This window comes from Salvelinus namaycush, chromosome 8, assembly GCF_016432855.1.
Source record: "Salvelinus namaycush isolate Seneca chromosome 8, SaNama_1.0, whole genome shotgun sequence".
In the NCBI taxonomy this organism is placed as follows: Eukaryota; Metazoa; Chordata; class Actinopteri; order Salmoniformes; family Salmonidae; genus Salvelinus; species Salvelinus namaycush.
This window is the reverse complement of record NC_052314.1, coordinates 12,049,058-12,067,816: the sequence shown is the minus strand read 5'-3', so window position 1 is coordinate 12,067,816 and position 18,759 is coordinate 12,049,058. Positions and strand designations below refer to the sequence as shown.

At 41.4% G+C, this 18,759-nt stretch overlaps 1 long non-coding RNA gene across 2 annotated transcripts; it reads left to right on the top strand.

The window, feature by feature from the left end:
• The first annotated feature begins 9,865 nt into the window (after nt 1–9,865).
• LOC120052398 lies at nt 9,866–14,042 on the top strand. 2 transcript variants are annotated; one of them, XR_005477366.1, is made up of 4 exons: nt 9,866–10,715; nt 11,119–11,786; nt 11,985–12,218; nt 12,681–14,042. It is a non-coding gene; the product is annotated as an uncharacterized LOC120052398 (long non-coding RNA). The 2 variants fall into 2 exon arrangements; XR_005477367.1 differs by having other exon boundaries at nt 12,488–14,042.
• Nucleotides 14,043–18,759: the final 4,717 nt, after the last annotated feature.

Genomic DNA, 18,759 nt, shown 5'->3' with positions numbered 1-18,759 from the left:
TCAAGGCCGTGAAGGTTTTTGAAAATGAACATAAATAGACTTGGCCCATTGAAAGGGCTTTAATTTATATATTTTGTGCAAGAATAGAAATTGAAGTTATTTTTAGATTTTTAAAAATACTTCATGTTAGTAATAGGCTATGTTGCGCTGTCTGCATGTGTCTCCCGCCGTCTGTGCGTCCTTGTTTCACGTGCCACCTGCCTCGAAAGTGCGACAGTCACGTGCGTGCATGAGTGATTGAAGTCGAATGATCCAGGTTAAACAGGCAAGGCAAGCAAGTGAGAAATCTTAACGTTAAAGTGAATCTTCAGCTATGCCTGGAAAATGTAAATTCCAGGACTCGTGGCTCACCAGACATTTACAAAGACTGGCTTGTGGGCGAAAGCAGCTGTGACGAGCCATGTTGCTAGAGCATCACACAGGATGGCACTCGAAGTTAAAAGTCCTACCCCTTGTAACATGTATGTAATATTCATATGTGTAAACATACTGAATTATAATTGGATGCATTTTACCGCCATATCATACTGTGTTATGATTGGTTAAGACCACCCAAATGGGTAGGTCATGGTCAGTTTGATCCTGGTTGGCGATACGTGAACATGCCAGTTATAGCTAGCGAATAAAGAGCTACGTTAAGAAATATCCTGTAGTACTGCATTTTATTATTTTGTACAAAGTGTGCAAAACAAGACAATGTAGAAAAGAATACAACAACCATACTTTGTAACTAAACGTTAATTAGCTAGATTATTCCGTCTCTTCGTGGTTGGGTAAATTAACTTTAACGTTACAGAATGATTTGGTCAAATTAACGTTTGCTATGTTAGCTAACGTTATCTAGATGTCTCAGTCAGATCTCCCACAGAATCACACCTGTCAATATAGTGCTAGCTAGCTAACGTTAGCTAAGTTAACGTTACGTTAGCCAACTTGCGGCAAGCAGAGCTGGACAGTGAACATTTCAAATGATTGACAGTTTGCTAACGTTAGCTGAAAGTTTACATTTAGTTAAAGGACGTTAACTAGAATTGTTAGTGACACGTTACATGACTAATGCCGGCAAGACACACATTTTCTTACAGCTCCCAAGAGATTTTGACAAAGATCCATGCTGGACACATGGGCATGGAAAAGTGCAAACAGAGAGCACGGGACATTTTGTTTTGGCCCGGCATGTGCAAACAAAGAGGACATTGTTGGTAAATGCGCCATATGTCTTGAACGACGCCCCTCAAACACCAAAGAGCCCATGTTACCTCACTGTATCCCAGACCGACCCTGGCAGGTCGTGGCAACCGATCTGTTTACCTGGAACAACGAGGACTACATTGTAACAATGGACTACTACAGCAGATACTTCGAACTCGACAAGCTTCACAGCACCACATCTGCAGCTGTGATACACAAGCTGAAAGCAGCCTTTGCCAGGCATGGCATTGTAGAGACTTTAATATCTGACAATGGGCCCTGTTACAAATCAAATGAGTTTGAATCCTTCACAAAAGCTTGGGAGTTCACACATGTCACCACAAGCCCGCATTACCCTCAAAGTAATGGCCTTGCTGAAAAATCTGCAGATTGCTAAATCACTCATGGATAAAGCAAAAGCAGACGAGAGACCCCTACCTCAGTCTCCTTGAATACCGCAACACTCCAGTTGACAACTTCAAATCACCAGCCCAGCTGTTGATGAGCCCCTGACTTCGCTCAATCCTTCCCAGCACCAACCAGCAGCTGCAACCTGAGGTCGTCAGCTACAAGGAAATGCATGGAAAACGTGCACAGAGACAACAACAACAAAAGCGATACTACGACAGGTCAGCTAGACCACTGCCACCACTGATCGACGGAGAATCAGTTAGAATCCAAGAGAATGGCCTCTGGAAGCCAGCAGTCGTCATCCAGCCAGCTGACACTGAACGTTCATATCACGTTCTCACCGCAGAAGGAGCGGTGTACCGCCGCAATCGTCGTCACCTACTGAACACAAAAGAACAACACACTGATGAGATGAACTGTTCCCCTGAAAGAGAACGTGATGGACTAAACACACATACAGCACAACATACACCATACTTACCTGCAACGCCACAAGAGCTGATGTTAAGATGTATTTCTACTGTGAAAGCTGAGTTGCTGAGAATCCCTTGTTCGAAAAGTAACAGTATGTTGGATCATTGTTTCAGAGTCTATGTTGATTCAGTTGGTATAGTATGCAATATAAATGGTTACTTACCTTGAGTTCAAACTGCAGAGCATGTTTTCAAAAGAAAGGCTTAGAATATGTAAACATTTTTCTTTTGTTTTAAAAGAAGGGGGATGTAATATTCATATGTGTAAACATACTGAATTATAATTGGATCCATTTTACCGCCATATCATACTGTGCTATGATTGGTTAAGACCATCCAAATGGGTAGGTCATGGTCAGTTTGATCCTGGTTGGCGATACATGAACATGCCAGTTATAGCTAGCTAATAAAGAGCTACGTTAAGAAATATCCTGTAGTACTGCATTTTATTATTTTGTACAAAGTGTGCAAAACAAGACAACCACCTCAAAGACAGTCTGTCATAACTGGCATTCCCAAAGAGGACACATTGTGGGCTGAGACATTGTGGTGTCTGAATATGATGGAGTCTCACTACTCTTTCCACTGTAGTGAACACACGGGTGAGTGGCATGGTTTTTAAACTCACCTGTAACATTAAATTATTTTTATGGGCATATTATGTTTGTTTTTATATTTCATATTCTCTCTGACACACACATACACACACATGCTGGAAACAGAAATAAGTGTTTTATTCTTAGGTGTGCTTCTCAGCAACGTTTCCAGACAGTGCAATAGCCAAAGACCTTCACACGCAGGGCAACAAAGTCCAGCTATATGTGCACACATGGCTTGGCTCCTCATTTCAAGCACTTGTTGTCTAAAAAAAACTGGGGAGGACTATGTACTTATCTTTGATGAGAGCCTTAACAGGAAAACAGTCAAAGCAGTGTGACTTCCACGTCCGTTTATGGGATGAGGACAAAGTTGTGACGAGTTTTTATGATTCTAAATTTATGGGATATGCGACTCCATTGGACCTTAAAGCGGTCTGAGAAGAGCACCGAAGATCTACCAAAGAAAAACATGGTTCAGGTCTCCATGGATGGACCAAATATAAATGGGTCATTTTACTCATAGTCCCACCTAGATTTTGATGTACACCTTATAAACATTGGCAGTTGCGGTCTCCATATTGTACATGGAGCATTTCAGAAGGGAGTGGAAGAAACAGTGGAAAGTCGATAGTGTACTGCATGCTATGTACCAACTTCTGAAGGATACTCCAGCCCGCGGGGAGGACTACTTTATCATCATTGGATCGTCAGATCCCCCAATGCCACTTAAGTTTTGCAAGACACGGTGTTTTGAAAATGCGCCCGTGCTTAAAAGAGCTTTAGAGTTTTTACCCCATATGGCAACATATGTGAAGGCTGTAGTGAAGAGATGTTCAAATCCAGGCACAAAGTCCTTTGAGGTGATTCAGGAGCCCCTTAAGGACCCTCTCATGACAGCAAAACTGAATTTCATCTAGTCAGCGAGCAAAGAAGTGACACCATTCCTCACAGGCTACCAGACCGATAAGCCCATGGTGCCATTTCTCTCTACAGACTTGTTCAAGCTACTTGATGAGCAGATTCATAAAGCCAGACCTCACGAAAGAAGCGAAGACCCCTCAAAAACTTCTTGATGTTGAGCCAGTCATCCAATCACGTCAACTTGGGCTGTGTTACTCGAAGAATTGTGAGACTTGAACGCAGGGAAGAAAATTGGACAGAAACATTGGACTTTAAAATTGTTTGCAAGAAGTGTATGCTCACAACTGTTAACAAACTCATTGAGAAATTTCCATTGAAGTACTCTCTGGTCTCGCATCTTTCTTGGATCCAAGGGAAATGGCAGGCACAGATGGAAAGATGCAGCAAAATTGAAGAAGGCCTTCACCTACCTTGTAAGTAGTCATTGGGTGAAGGAAGAAGATTGTGATGACATCATTCAACAATACTCACATTTTATTGATGACATTGTCCAGGCCCAACACTCAGTTTGTTAACTTTGATCCTGTCCAAGAGAGCGTGGACACATTTTCAGATGAGTATATGTCAAAGAGCTCAGAAATCTATGGAGACTTTGCCTCTAACGCCTCTTACAGTCACACGGGGAAGCCTCAGTAGAGTGCGGATTCTCCATCAATCGGCAGATTGAAGTGGAGAACTTGAAGGAAGATTCATATGTAGCACAGAGATGTATAGTTGACCACATAAGAGCTGTGGGTGGCATACATAATGTGTGCATTGACAGACCGCTGCTGATATCAGTGGCATCTGCAAGGCAGAGGTACGTGACACATCAAGAAGAACAGACAGAAGAATGGATGAGCAAAAAAACAGGAGGAAAGACCTTATAGATTAACTTAAAGGGAAGAAAAGAAGACTGACTGATGACATAAATGCTCTCGACCTCGGCAGACAAATTTGCACTCAAAAGTGGAGAGCACAAGCAACCTCACTCTTATTGCCAAGTCCAATAGCCTGAGAAAGGGTGGTAAAGATAAGAGCACACATAGCTGAAATAGAAACACTACTCAATGAAAAAGTGAATGACCTGAAAAGCAGATGAAGGGGCATAGCAGCAAAAAGCAAGGGTTGGGCACTGTTTTAACAGTTTGAGAAAAGGCAAAACACTGCTCAGTGAGTAAGTGATACCTTTTTATTGCTTTTTTTGCTAATGAACCAAAAAGGCCAACAACCCCAGAACACAATGGTTAGGAAAATAATTTATTCATTTTGATCCAATTTATTTTCATCTAATCTTTTATTGTTGCAAAACATTTTATTTATGGTCATGTGTTTTTGTTTATCTTTTCATTTGGTCATGTTCATGAAAAAAAAGGTAATGTCTTTGCTCTGCGACATGTTTTGTGGTGTTAAACTGGTGCTAATGAAATAAACAAAGTTACTTAACTCTTCAACTCTTAAATAAGTCTGTCGCTCAACTTACACAATATATTGTTTTGCTGTGCTGTGTTAGAGAAGGCAAGAGACCACGTAGTCTGCCATCACTAACACAGCACAATTGAGAAGTGTTCACACATTCAAGCCTCTCTCTTTTTAATTGTTGTCTGTGAGCTTCTGTAAATCCTGTTAGTTTTCATTATAAAAATTCTCAGTGTTGTAACAGTAATTAATTAACCTTGATCTGTGTCTCAAACTATGCCATGTTTTTTTTATTTTTTTTTATTTGATGTTTAAGAAGGTGTCGGAACCCTGCCTCATGTCGAATTCATGTTTATGTTGTGACATGAAAGACTGTAGAGCCACAAATGTATCTCTGTTTGTCTACACTTCTCAATTATGAGGTTTGCATCTGAATTAAGGATGCACAATATATCGGTGAACATATCGGAATCGGCCGATATTAGCTAAAAATGCCAACATCGGTATCGGCCCGATGTCTAATTTAACGGCGACGTGCAAAACCGATGTCAAAGCTGACGTGCATACCAATATAACGTAGGTACATGACGTGATGACACCACATAAAATGTTGCACTACACGTGCAACACTGCATTCCTAACCTCGCCCACAATGTCTGCTCTGTGGATCGAGCAGTCAACAAGTCGAGCAGTCATTTGAAAGAGTAAGAAAATTTCAGCGAGACAACTCAAAGGCGAAATCCATTAACGCCAAGATAATGGAATTCATTGCCCTTGACAATCAACTGTTCTCTCTCGTGGGTGATGTTGGCTTTCGCGACTGGTCGAGCACCGGTACACACTACCAAGTGAGCTATTTTTCAGATGTTGCCCTGAGTTTCCAGAGTTAAATAACACAGTTCTATTATAGAATATTGTGTGTTCTGAATTTGCACGTGCAAGCCACGCAAAAAAGTCTGCAAACACCGGCCACGAACGATGTGTTTACAATACCGCGTTGGCAATAAAGCATTATTTGTTCGACCAGTAGAAACTGCAGTCATTTTTATTATTCTTAGCAATTATTTAGGAATCCTTGTGAGTAAGTATTAGCTAGGTAGCCACTTGTTGTTCGCCTATTGAAATTGAACTTCAGTTCATGAAAATAAATGGCTAGCCAGCTACTTAACCCTGTTTCCCAAAGCTAACGTTATAAGCAGCCAGCTAGCTTCATCTGGCTAGTGAGCCTCGACCGGACCGGGTTATGTGTTGTGAAGCTAGCCATAATAAGGATTAGGCACAATAGTGGAATTTGCGGTTTGCCTTCAAAATAAAGGTACCTCTTTGAAAGTGATGCAGAAGGTTATAATTGGTGGAATCATGCCATATTTAGACTATATAATGTTAAGGTTGGAATGTGAAGCAATGAAATGGGGTATCAGTCTACTCGGTGACACCCACAAAACACAACTGTGAAGAGTTTATGCAAATTTTAGCGTGTAGCTCTTATCACGGGACTATGACTGTGTGAAATCACCTCCCCAGTCAACCTATTGTGTATATTTATTTAGATCAGCACTCCTACTCTAAGATGCAATGTGGATACGGGCCCAGATCTGAATATTCAAGGGATGGAGGATGCGTTTGCAAAGTGTCTAGACTCTAGTCTAGAGGGTCAGTCAACCTATTTTCTGTGTCGAGTGAGAAGGATGATGGTTGAGGTGTGAATGATAGGAGGGATGAAATGAGGAAGATGAGTGGTGAAACAATAGTGAATGGTTAGGTGTGAATGTGACTGGTTACATGACAATGGAGAGCGGTGAAGACGTGTGAATGGTATCTATAGATGAAAGATGAGGGGTTCGATTGAAGTGAAGGGAGAATGGTGAGGAGGGTATATTCAGTACCTGCTGTAGCACTGTACGAGATTGAGTGTTAATTTAATCCCAAGGGAAGATATGGGGATCATCACATTATATAGCTATATCCACATCTCTCCAGTATGCTATTGTGAATGTGGTGATGTATGTCTATGTGTGATTTTAATGATCATTCTAATTATAAACTGGGTGGTCCGAGCCCTCAATGCTGATTGGCTGACAGCCGTGGTATATCAGACCGTATACCACAGGTATGACAAAACATTTTATTTTTACTTCTCTAATTACATTGGTAACCAGTTTATAATAGCAATAAGGCACCTTGGGGGTTTGTGGTATATGGCCAATATGTCCAGGCACTACGCAATGTGTCGTGCATAAGAACAGCCCTTTGCCGTGGTATATTGGCAATATACCACACTCCCTCGTGCATTATTGCTTAAATATATAACTGCATTTCATCGTATCCGGAGCTGTCTTCAACAACTGAAACACATCACAAATTCCAGCTATGTTGGAACGTTTCCTATTGAAAAACAACATCCCACGTATAAATATAGTAATGTAGACACACTTAAGGGTATTGAGCAAAATAGTGTTTTTTAGACACAACTGCAAACTTCAAGGAGTAGGCCATTTAAGGAGTTGGTCCGATGGTGCCCTCTGTCACCTGCCTCCCCCTGGCTTGAGGGAACAACAGAGGAGACATAGAGAACAAAAGAGGACAAGGCCAATTGGGCCATGTCATGCGGATACCTGGACCACCTATTGAGATGTCCCTTTTGTTAAGTCAATCAGATGATAAATTAAGTGAAAAGGAGACGAGTAGGACTTTTAAAACCCACAATAGCACCTACTGTAACAAACATTTTGTTACCAACATGGCAAAAAAGTATCTTTCCTAGATTTCTGATGGGTATTCAGCTCATTGTTAATAAAACTTTTCTTCATAGTATAATAATGTATAACATTTAGCAGATGCTTTTATCCAAAGCAAGTTAGTCATGTGTGCATACATTTTACATATCGGTGGTCCCAGCAGTACTCGAAGTACGGAACCCACCTTTGCATTTCCACTACCATGCTTTTGTCTAGATCTACTGGTTGAGCCACACAGGACTTTCACTGCTCAAGAACACAAAGGCTGTTTATTTGACAGCAGGGTTGTTTGCAGTTCATGAAGAATATAGGCCAAAGCTCAACAGGAACCTCCTGTTGTCTTGCCAGACTCACACCTCTCCTTTGTGATTAGTGAGCTAACCTAGGTTCCACCTGCTTCAGGCCTCTTAGCTACGGCTGTTGCCTTTCCAGCCCTTGTCCCGATCCTAGTGCCTTACTGAATGCAGCTGTGGAGCAAGCCTCACACTCTGCGGCTGCCAGCCAGGGTGGGAGAAAACTTTAATAAAAAACACTCAACAGGACAACCAACACAGGGGACAGTCAGATGATCATCTGGTTGTGGAGGAGAGGCAATAGCTAACTTGTGGGGGAAGGGGGGGTCATGACCCCCCAATATTAGAGACATGACCCCCCTCAATAATATACCATGATGAATTTGATTGTTAGGAAGTAATTTTCCCACCGTAAAACGGCATACTGGCTTTCTGGGTGTTTACATAACACAGTGCTACTGAATTTCAAATTTTAGGATTGGATCCCCCCATAGCCAATTATGCTTTTGGTTTGGCCCGGTCCCCAGAGGCCGTGGTTTGAAAAAAAGTTAAGCAAGGATTGTAAGGAGAGCTGAGAAACGCACATCTCTTCTATTTCTCTCTCCTCTCTCTTTTAAAAATACCCCTCATCTGTAAGCTAACTTGGAACAAATAAAATAGTGCATGGTAAATTCATGAGCACGAATAAGAATTATATTAAAAATAAAAATAAACATTTTGAGAAAGTTTATATTCTGAAATACGCATTTCGTGGGTGAGCGCTATTTCTCAAAACTAGTGATAATTGGTAATGGGAATATTGGATTCATTTTTGGGAGTTCAAAGACAACTTTGGTAGTATTATAAACCTTAACATATTTAGTTTCAAGTAGGCTACAGCATTAGAGAAGGGCTGTTTCTATGAACCTTAGGGCACTAGGCTGCAAGCAAGCCTGTTTCTCTCGCCAGTCCGCCTGTGTCCCACACTCTGACCATTGACCAACAGCAGCAATCTTTCCTCCTTAATTATTCCAATTTGAAGGCCAAAATTGTGGGGGGAAAGCCCTAATCATGTTTATGCAACCTAATAATCACCATTAGAATATTTCCAGAATCAACTTTGTTTTTATTTCAATTCGAGTATCTACAATAGAAATTGTCCCACCCTAATTAATTTATAGGGATGCATGTGACATTGCACAGTAGTAAGCTGGTTCATTTCTCCTTTTATTAGTTTTTTTTCTTGATTTCAATATGGAAGGGAAAGCAGGTGCTGGTGTTTGTATGTGCTGTTTCTTGATGCGTAAAGGCCAATTTATTAACATTTGAATAATTGTGTTCTTATACTATATAAAATTTAAAAAACAATGCACAGAATATTCGCGGATGATGAAAGGGGGGCATGACTGAAAAAGTTTTGGAAGCACTGATCTAGGTGATGATTAGCACAATTACAGATGGACAACCCCCAAGGCTCCCAGTGTCTGGTCTGGAGAGTGAAGTCACAAGCTCTGCTGGTCGGCTACTGTGTGGCAACCTAGCGGTGCCGAAAGCCCTGGTCTGCCCTAGACAGCCTATGTAAATTACGATCGCCAGAACGGCCTATTTTTTGTGGGGGATGGACGTTTTGGCCTCTAAAATTAATTTATGAACAAGTTTGAACCCCACAGTGAATTATTTTAAAGTTCGCTACAAATCAACATATTTCATAAAACAGTGATCCATTCTGACTACTACATTATCGTCGCACAGGACCACGTGCTGACACAAACCAATCATGGGCCGGCAGGCAACAAGGAGGCTCCATAGACATGAATTAAGGTTGACTCTCTCAGGCAGTATTAAAACAACTTCATCGACCATGATCCTTTGCTAGTTACGGCAATTTTGTTAGTGTCATTAAGCAATATGGCGCACTTCAAATTCTTCCGGCTTCATGCGCCATTGGGAGTTTAACATAGGAATAAGTAGATGCAGGGTTCGAAATTAACATCCGCCAAACGCGAGTAGATTTTCCGTTTGGCGAGTAAATCTCAGAAGGCTATCCGCCATACTGGGGGGTAAATGTTTGTACCAAAATAGTAATGTAATAAAATATCTGGCATGATGGCTCGGAGAAAATTACTCGTTTGCCAGTCACAGACCGTCTCTAGTGCTCCTAGTTTCGCGGCACTGTTTACCATACGGGACATCAGCTACTCTACATCGCTCACTTGCCACGGGTCTGCTGCTAGCTACTGTTCATTAAATAGCTGTTAAGTGGCGACATTTACCTGGAGTAAGCCAACCTTTGAAACGAAAACCCACCGACGAAAAGGAGGACGAATCTTTAAAAAATAACGTTTTGTGAGAAATGGAGGTTTGGAGATAAAGGAGTTTCAAGAGGCTGGCTACAGTATGATGCTGAGGCTATGGTGATGAGTTGTTCTGTGTGTCGCCAGTATGCTAAAGATGAAAGCAGAAACAACTCGTTTGTCATCGGAAATAAAACTATGAAGCTTGAGAACATTCGTGACCACGAACTCAGGAATGGTCACTTGCCTGCGTGTTTGTGTCCCGGGCTCAAACGGAGCCTCTCCTCTTGACACCATCTGTGACGGCGCTAATGGCAATGTCAGAGCAGACCAGAACGAAGTTGAAGATACTGTTTAGGACTGTACATGCCATTGGAAAGAAAGCGATACCTCTTTCTGATTTCGAGTGGATGTGCAAGTAAGTGAACATGTTTTTACTCTTGTAGCTCGACTAGTACTTTTGTAGCTAGTTTTTTCAAGTCTATTTAGCAGACGTGGTCCAGTATTGTAGGTTATTTCTCAACTCTTGATAAGCTTTGGTTCACCTCAAAATAGTGTATAAATACAATAAAATTATAGTCCTACTGATGCTGACATGGATCTCCATGCTTTCCTATGGCTCTGTAACATTCTATTTTAATGTTTGTCTCCAGATGCTGTTTACATTTTAAAGCATTGTGACTTTACCTGCCTTATAGTGTTGATCCTTAAGTAATCAAAGGGTAGAAGGCTAATTTAGCACAATCAACTGCCAGCTATATTAGATAACATGATTGTATATTTAATTATTATTGAATTAATTTGATGGTTTTTTTTTTCAGTTTGGATGAAAAAAAAGGAATCGCTGTATATAGAAATGAGAAGCAGGCCAAATAGTTTATGCACCATATTGCAAAGGTGGAGAGAAACAACATCAGAGAATCTGAAAAACACCAAATTTGTCTCCATATCAGATGGCTCCACAGACAGTTCTGTGAAAGAGGAGTTAGTTTGACAGATTCTGTCACAAGGGCAAGATCAAGTCGAAGATTGTTGGCATCAAGTCGGTGGCGAAGGCAGACGTGGCACACATAAGCAACACCATCAGTGCCATCATGGAAGGAGGGTGTGATGAGTGGGGGAGCAAGTTGGTTGCCCTGGGAACAGAGTGATGACCGGAGCCAAGAATGGTGTGGTCAGCCGGATGAAGGGGTACAGGGCCAACATCATCTGCATCCACTGTATGGCACACTGCCTTGAACTGACCTTTTCTGATGCCATCCAGTCCAACGTGATGTTTCAGAAAATAGAAGACCTCCTCAATGGGCTCTACATGTTCTACCACACCAGTCCACTGAACAGGGCAAACCTGGTAAACAGCTTCCAGGATCTTGGGCACACACAACTGGTGGCCACCAGAATTGGCGGGACCCGATGGGTAGGACACCTATTACGTGCACTGGACCACTTCCTGCGAGGTTACCAGGGGCTTGTCCAGCACCTGGAACAGGTAGTGGCTCTAGATTGCAATGCTAAGTCTCCAAAAGTCATCATCAATATGTAATGTCCAGTAAATAACTACACAGTTACAATTGGTAACATCATGTTTCAATGCTTTATGCACTGATAAAATGTGTCATATCTAATATAGTTTTTTTTGGACGGCAATTAATTGTCTATTTGTATGTCTGCTCTTTATGTATTTCAGATTCAATCTGCTGATGCCCAAAATGTCAGAGGTGTCCAGCAGGCCAAGGCCAGGAAATACTACAGTACTGCAAGGGAGGCTGTTGTTATCCGCTTCTGTGGCTTCCTGCATGACACACTGACACACCTGAGCAACCTATCCGCCTGTCTGCAGAGGTCCACCATCACCATAGCAGAAGCCCACAGCTCCTTGTGCTCAACACAGGCATTACTTAATTAAGAAGTACAAAACCAGGTATGTTTATTTAAGCTGCAATAAGAAATACTTACCTTAAGATAATTAAGAGAAAGGATTACATCAATAAGAGAGGGAGAGAGAGTGAGTGAGAGTGTTGTAAAGGAAAATTCTGAAAGGATGGTAAAATGAGCCTTTTCTCATCAGAGAAGTGCCCATGATGGCCACAATGGCCAACAGATATGAGGGAATTTTGCTGACCAGAGGTGACAGCAAGACCCTCGTCACCTCACAGGACAAAATGCTTAACAGGCTAGTTTGACTGACAGGTTCCAGGATGCCAGTGTAGGGGTCCTGTGTGCCACCAAGCTGGTCAGCTTCACCAACTGGCCAGAGTCAGGAGATGCAGCAGCAGGTTACTTTATGTTTTGTATTACCGGGCAATTAGGTTCATGATCATATTTTTATAGTTTGAGAATTAAAACTGCATGATGCTTGTTGTAATGTATACAATTATTCTAGATTTTGTTGACTGAACTGGAAACCCTGGTGGACCACTTCAAGCCTGTGCTGGAGACCTCTGGCATCCATGTTGAAAGAATCCCTGACCAGTGGACTGTCCTGAAAGTGCTGATGTACCAAGAGCCCCAGTCCCTGCAGAAGATGTCCTGGTTCCATGTCAACAGAAGCCATCAGCATTCCTTACCTGATTTGCTAGCATTGGTTGACCTGGTCCTGTCCTTCCCTGCCTCCACAGCTGAATGTGAAAGAGGTTTTAATACCATGAAACAGGTGAAAACCGATTGGCGGTCCAACCTAAAGTCTGATACACTGTCAGATCTCTTTATGGTCCAGCTGTCCTCTCCAGAGATCAGGGAGTATGATCCGATAAAAGCTGTGATGCTGTGGCACCAGGTCTGTCAGGAGGCCAGACTTCAAGGACCGTGCAAAGAGGGTGATTGCGGTAGAGAGTGTCATGGCTGACTAGGTGTGTAGAAGGAATCAAACGCAGAGAGCAGAGAGGTCCAGTGGAAAGATGCACTTTAATGCAGCACCAAAAGTAAATGCCCAACCACGCAGGGCGCAAAACACTGACCAACCCAATACAACGGGTAACACGGTTCAGAGCACAAAAAACAACACCAAACGACACAACCGTGAACATCAAAATAATCCCGCACAACAAAGGGACGGGTTTCACAACCTAAATAGGGAAGTAAAGCAAACACACACCAACAAGGAACAGGTGTAACTAATTAGACAAAACTAACCGAAAAGAAAAAGGAATCGGTGACGACGACCACCGAGCACCACCCGAACAGGCGGAGGAGCCAACTTCGGCAGGAGTAGTGACAGAGAGTGAGGAGTCTGATGAGGTTTAAGTTGATTAAAATGATTAAGCATCTGATAGGTATACAAAACCTTAACATTTACTTTTGTTTGAGCCTTAAGTACATTTAATAGCAAATACTTCAGTGGAATTTTGAGTTCAAGACTTTTTCAGTAGTATTCAGGCTGGGAAATTAAATCTAGCCATATCCAAAAATAACCAGCATCTGATAAGTCTCTATTTTACCTGTATTTTTTCAGGGATTTTCTACTGAAGTAAAGGATTTGTAGAACTGTTTCCCCTTTGTGTCAGGAGAGCACCAGTTCTATGTACTCTCATAATTGTATCTTACCATTGTTGTCCTGTTTTGACTTCTATGTACACTTATTCATTGTATTTGATATGTTTTGTTTATTTCATTGTGTGCCCACTGTTTGGCATTTTTGCACTCTGTAGAGCACTTTTGGTCAACTACAGTTGTTTTTAAATGTGCTCTACAAATACACTTGATTTGTTTAACCGTTGATCAATATATAAAATAATTTTGTTTAAAAGTTTGCTCTGGCCTCTTTAAGTTTGTATTCAACATAATACCTTATCTCAATGAAATGTACTGAAATGAATGTATATGTGACACAAAAAGGCAATTTATTATTTTGTCTGGTAAAAAATATGCTTGGCTGGTGGATTTTTTTATCTACCAGTCCACTTGGCAGGTGAGCCAAAAAGTTAATTTCGGACACTGTGTGGATGATGTCAGCGCTATCACCATCTACTGGTTTTCATGTCAATGGCAACCCCATGCTTCAGCCTATATATTTATATTCACTATGCTGCAAGCAGTTGTGGACAATGATACAGTATTTTAGATGGTGTCAGCATAATTTTATTGTAACTCATTTTGGAGTAGAAAAGCCAACAGATCTGACTTCCTCGCAGTTGTTCTACAAAAAATGACAAGCCAGGTGTGGTGAAGGGTACACAATAAGGATAATGGGTTATGACATTAAAATGTAGTTAAATCTCTCTTTCCCATGGCAATATTTGTCAAATTGCAGGAAATTTGCTTTAATGCAAAATTCTCTCCACATTGCACAATGTGAAGAATAGCATGAGATTAGCTACAAAACATTTGCCACATGGCAAAATGTATGGAGATAAATTTTGGCGTAAGGCCCTGCGATAGACTAACATCCTGTCCAGGGGGTGTACTTTTACATTTAGCTGGCTAGCGCTACAGAAATAGGGCAGGAGCCTATCTCCTATGAGCCATCCTGGCTCGCAAAAACCAATGCTTGTGTATGGTGTTGTAGAAATATTGGTTCAATAATATCTCTCAGATACTGGAGCTTGTGAGTTACAAAGTAACAAGCCAAGCTGGTCCATTGAGCAACTGCCTTTCCCAGTCTCGGCACACTCCTTTTATACGGTTTCATTCTTACATCACATACATAGTCACTCCTCTTTATGTAAATGATCCACACCCTTTGGTATTCAGCCACCATTATCGCTTGCTTCTAACTTGTTTACACCCATCTTTACTTGGTTTCCCCTCCCCTTATTGGCACATACTTCAGAGCATAGATTCTATTGGTGGCGTAACCATAGCAATGATACAAAAACATAATAGAGACATATACTCATAATGCAGGTGCATGTCTAAGGATACTTATGGGGATACGTAATGGCTTTCCTTAAGCTTGTAATGTCACATACATACATATATAATGCAAGTGCATGTCTTAAGGCCAATTACAGGATTAGGTAATGGCTTCCCTTGAGCCTATAATGGCCCAGACATACACACATGATGTCTTGGAAATATTTGGTCAATCATATTTCACAAATACCGGAGCATGTGAGTTCAAATATACTTTTTATTACTTCATAATAAAAGCCGAGCTGGATCATGAATACAACTGCCTTCCAGTTTTGGCACAAACTACTTATAGATTTGTCCTCCTTACGTCATACTCATAGTAACTCCTCTTAATGGCTTATCACCTCTGGCATTCAGCAACCGTTAACATATTACCTTCATATTAGGACATGCAACCTGTAGAGTCACAAAAATAGTTTCATGCATGTAGGACCATAGCAACAGACCTTGGCACTCTACAGGATTAACCAATACATGACATCCTGCTGACTCCACTGAAAGGGGAACCCCTGTTCTGGAAAAGACCCAAGAGGTGTAACCATAGTTGGCCATAACAGTTACAAGAATAACCATGTACATGTCTAATGGTGTCCAATGAACTAGAGCACATAGAGTGCACTAGTTTTGCTGGCTCCTTCTGAAATAAATAATTGCCACGTATGTACTGAAAAATTCAATAATAAGCCTATGTTGATTCTGCTTACTGCTCTGAGATGCATAATATATGAACTGGAAAATCCCCCATAATGGCTACTTACATGGCAAAATGTGTAGAATTGTAGGAAGTTAGTGGTTTCCCCAGGGAGAAAAAATATCTGGATTATACCTCTACTGCTATTCAATAAGATTAGACTGGTTTGGGTTTCTACATGACAAATATGGCTGCCATTTTCACTCCATTCTGGAACTTTGAGGGTTTATGACATAGCCCCACTAATAATTTAATAGGATCGCTATATATGCGGTAAAGAGGTCAATCGAACTCGACCAAAATAATGGAATTACCTCAGAAACGCGTGGGGGAAAGACCCTGACTCTCCTCATTGCCCCACAGCAAAATTTGCCTACATTTAGGCTATTGTTTATATGTGTATTTCACACTATGTTAGCGGTAAAACTTGGAGTATAATGCTTGTATGAATGTTAACCCCAACACATCTAGTCAATGGAAGGTCTGCGTTCCATTGACCAGATTGGCACACATTCAACCAATCTGATTTAACAAAGTGGATATTTGTCAAATCCGTCATAATTATGTAGAAGTTGTCCTATTTCAGGTTTAGAAGAAGTGACTACTAAATGCTAACTCTCATTTGTATAAGCTGGTTAACATAGCTATCATACAGAAATCGTCAGTGGTAGTCAAATGTTTTTACAGTAATGCAGTTTATTGGTAACGATGACATGAACATGTGTTGGGGTTGACATCCATACAAGCATTATACTCCATTTTTTACCTCAACATTCTTTTTCAATTGACCTCTTTACCGCATCTATAATCGCAACACAAAGGACGTGTCAGCTAAGGTGAAGCGACGCTACAACCAATTGCCGAACTCTGCCGGTTCATGATGGGTTCATAGGCAAAAAAAGTGACCCAGCGGTCAACAAAAATGAGAGTCACCTCCAGTGTCTGTGAAATAGCCACTAATTGTGCAGAGCTGGAATTGGTTGCCACCGCCTGCGAACTTTCATTTTGTCACATAGCTTGTGTTGTGGAAAATATTGAATCAAATACTTCTCAGATACCGGAGCTTGTGAATTCAAAAATACTTTATTACAGAGAGTAACAAAGCCGAGCAATTCCATGGAAGAACTAACTCATTCTTAGTGCTTGGCTTTTATACAGTCTTACCCTTACATAACATCGTCACTCCACTTTCTGATTCTGGTTGTCTTACTTAGTTTCCATTCTCTTATTGGCTCAGACATTGGGGCATAGATTCTATTGGTGGCGTGACATGCATACTCCTACAGGTGCCTATCACTGATTAGCTAATGTTCCTGTCCAAAGGTCTTCACAAGTTCAGGCCGATGTTGTCTATGTATGATTAACCCATGTGCGTGTCCAGTAGCCTTCACAAGATCAGATATGGTCCAGACCAGTCACGTCTTGTTAGTCTACCTTGCCTCATCCACACAGATTCTGCCTACGTTCTGTTTTTTAAATGTCTAATGGTCAATTCGATGTTGATCCAGCTTTGTACACTCACATGGGCTCAGCCTTCATTCTGTTTACACGTCTAATATTTAAACTTATATCGATTATTTTCTACTTCAAAGAGAACGGTATAGGTTACTGAAAATCACCAGATGACTGGAAAATTCTCCCACACCTGAGGCAAAGTCATTATCTGTCGGGTGATTGTTGAGCCCCTTGGGTGTCTTACATCACTCCGAGCCATTACCAAAACATGGAGGACAATTTCTCTCACCTCGGACCTAAAACCAGTAGTAACCACCAACTTCAATGACAGTTATCTTAAAATTAAAAGACATACCTAATATTCCCACACCCCAATAACATTGTCGCAGAGGAGGGCTTGCTAGCTAGCTACAGGGTTTGAGTCACTTCAGCCGTTTTCTTATGAAACAGCTCAGCTAGCTAACGTTAGCTAGACTGTATCTAGACTCAGGCCGCTCATGGACACATAGGGTGCATTCGAGCGGATCACTTTTGTCAAGTTGCCTTTCAAAATGTGGTGCATTATGGTTAGAAAAATTGGCAGACTTGCGACTACATGTCGACTGCATGAATCATGTGATCAAAGGTCATGCAGTTTTTGATAAAGTCGCCGCAGTTGCTTCTCACCAACTGCACTATGCAACCATCACCTGCATTGTGGGAGGCACTATTTTTCAACCCATCATTAGGATGTATTTGTTTGAGCCGTACAGGGTTGCCATGTCCAAGGTTTTCCATGTCCAAGGTTTTTCTGCTAAATTGGGCTACTTTTAAAATTATGTTGTGGGTGAAAATGTATTGGTCACGGGTTGTGGGTTTTTGGGCCGGAGGGGTGTGTGGGTGTGGAGCATAGTCATTGGTGTCGAGAGAGCGCTGCAGCAGGCAGTCATGACAAGTGGTGTGAGAACAAACTAATAAAAACTAGCACTCGCTAGCTACATACTTCTGCCTCAGAATTCTTGTTTGCCTCGTTCGATTTCGCCTTCCCGCCCCCAGTTCTACTAATCATTAGTACAGCAAACACAGCAAGGGAGAGAAACTGAGAAATAATCATCCAACAGTTTCAGAGAGAGGGAGAGCGGATCAAACAATGTGCTTTCTATCTGGTAAAATTCCCCTCTGTTCTCATACAGATGGGCATCCACGATCAGGGACACACTGGTCCATTCTTTCCAAAAGCCTGACCGTTCAAACTAGTTATCGCTACAAGGGAACTATAAGTGTGGAAGATGTGCTCAATGTAACACGGCAAACTGTAAATACTACACATACCCTCTTCCTGGTCGAAAGTTACCAGAGACATCTCATCAATTGTAACTCTACCAACGTTGTGTAAATGCTTAAGTTCCTATGTGGGCCAAACAAAAATACGTGTCAAAATAAGAATATCTGATCACAAAACAGCGATCCGCCCTGGCAATATTGA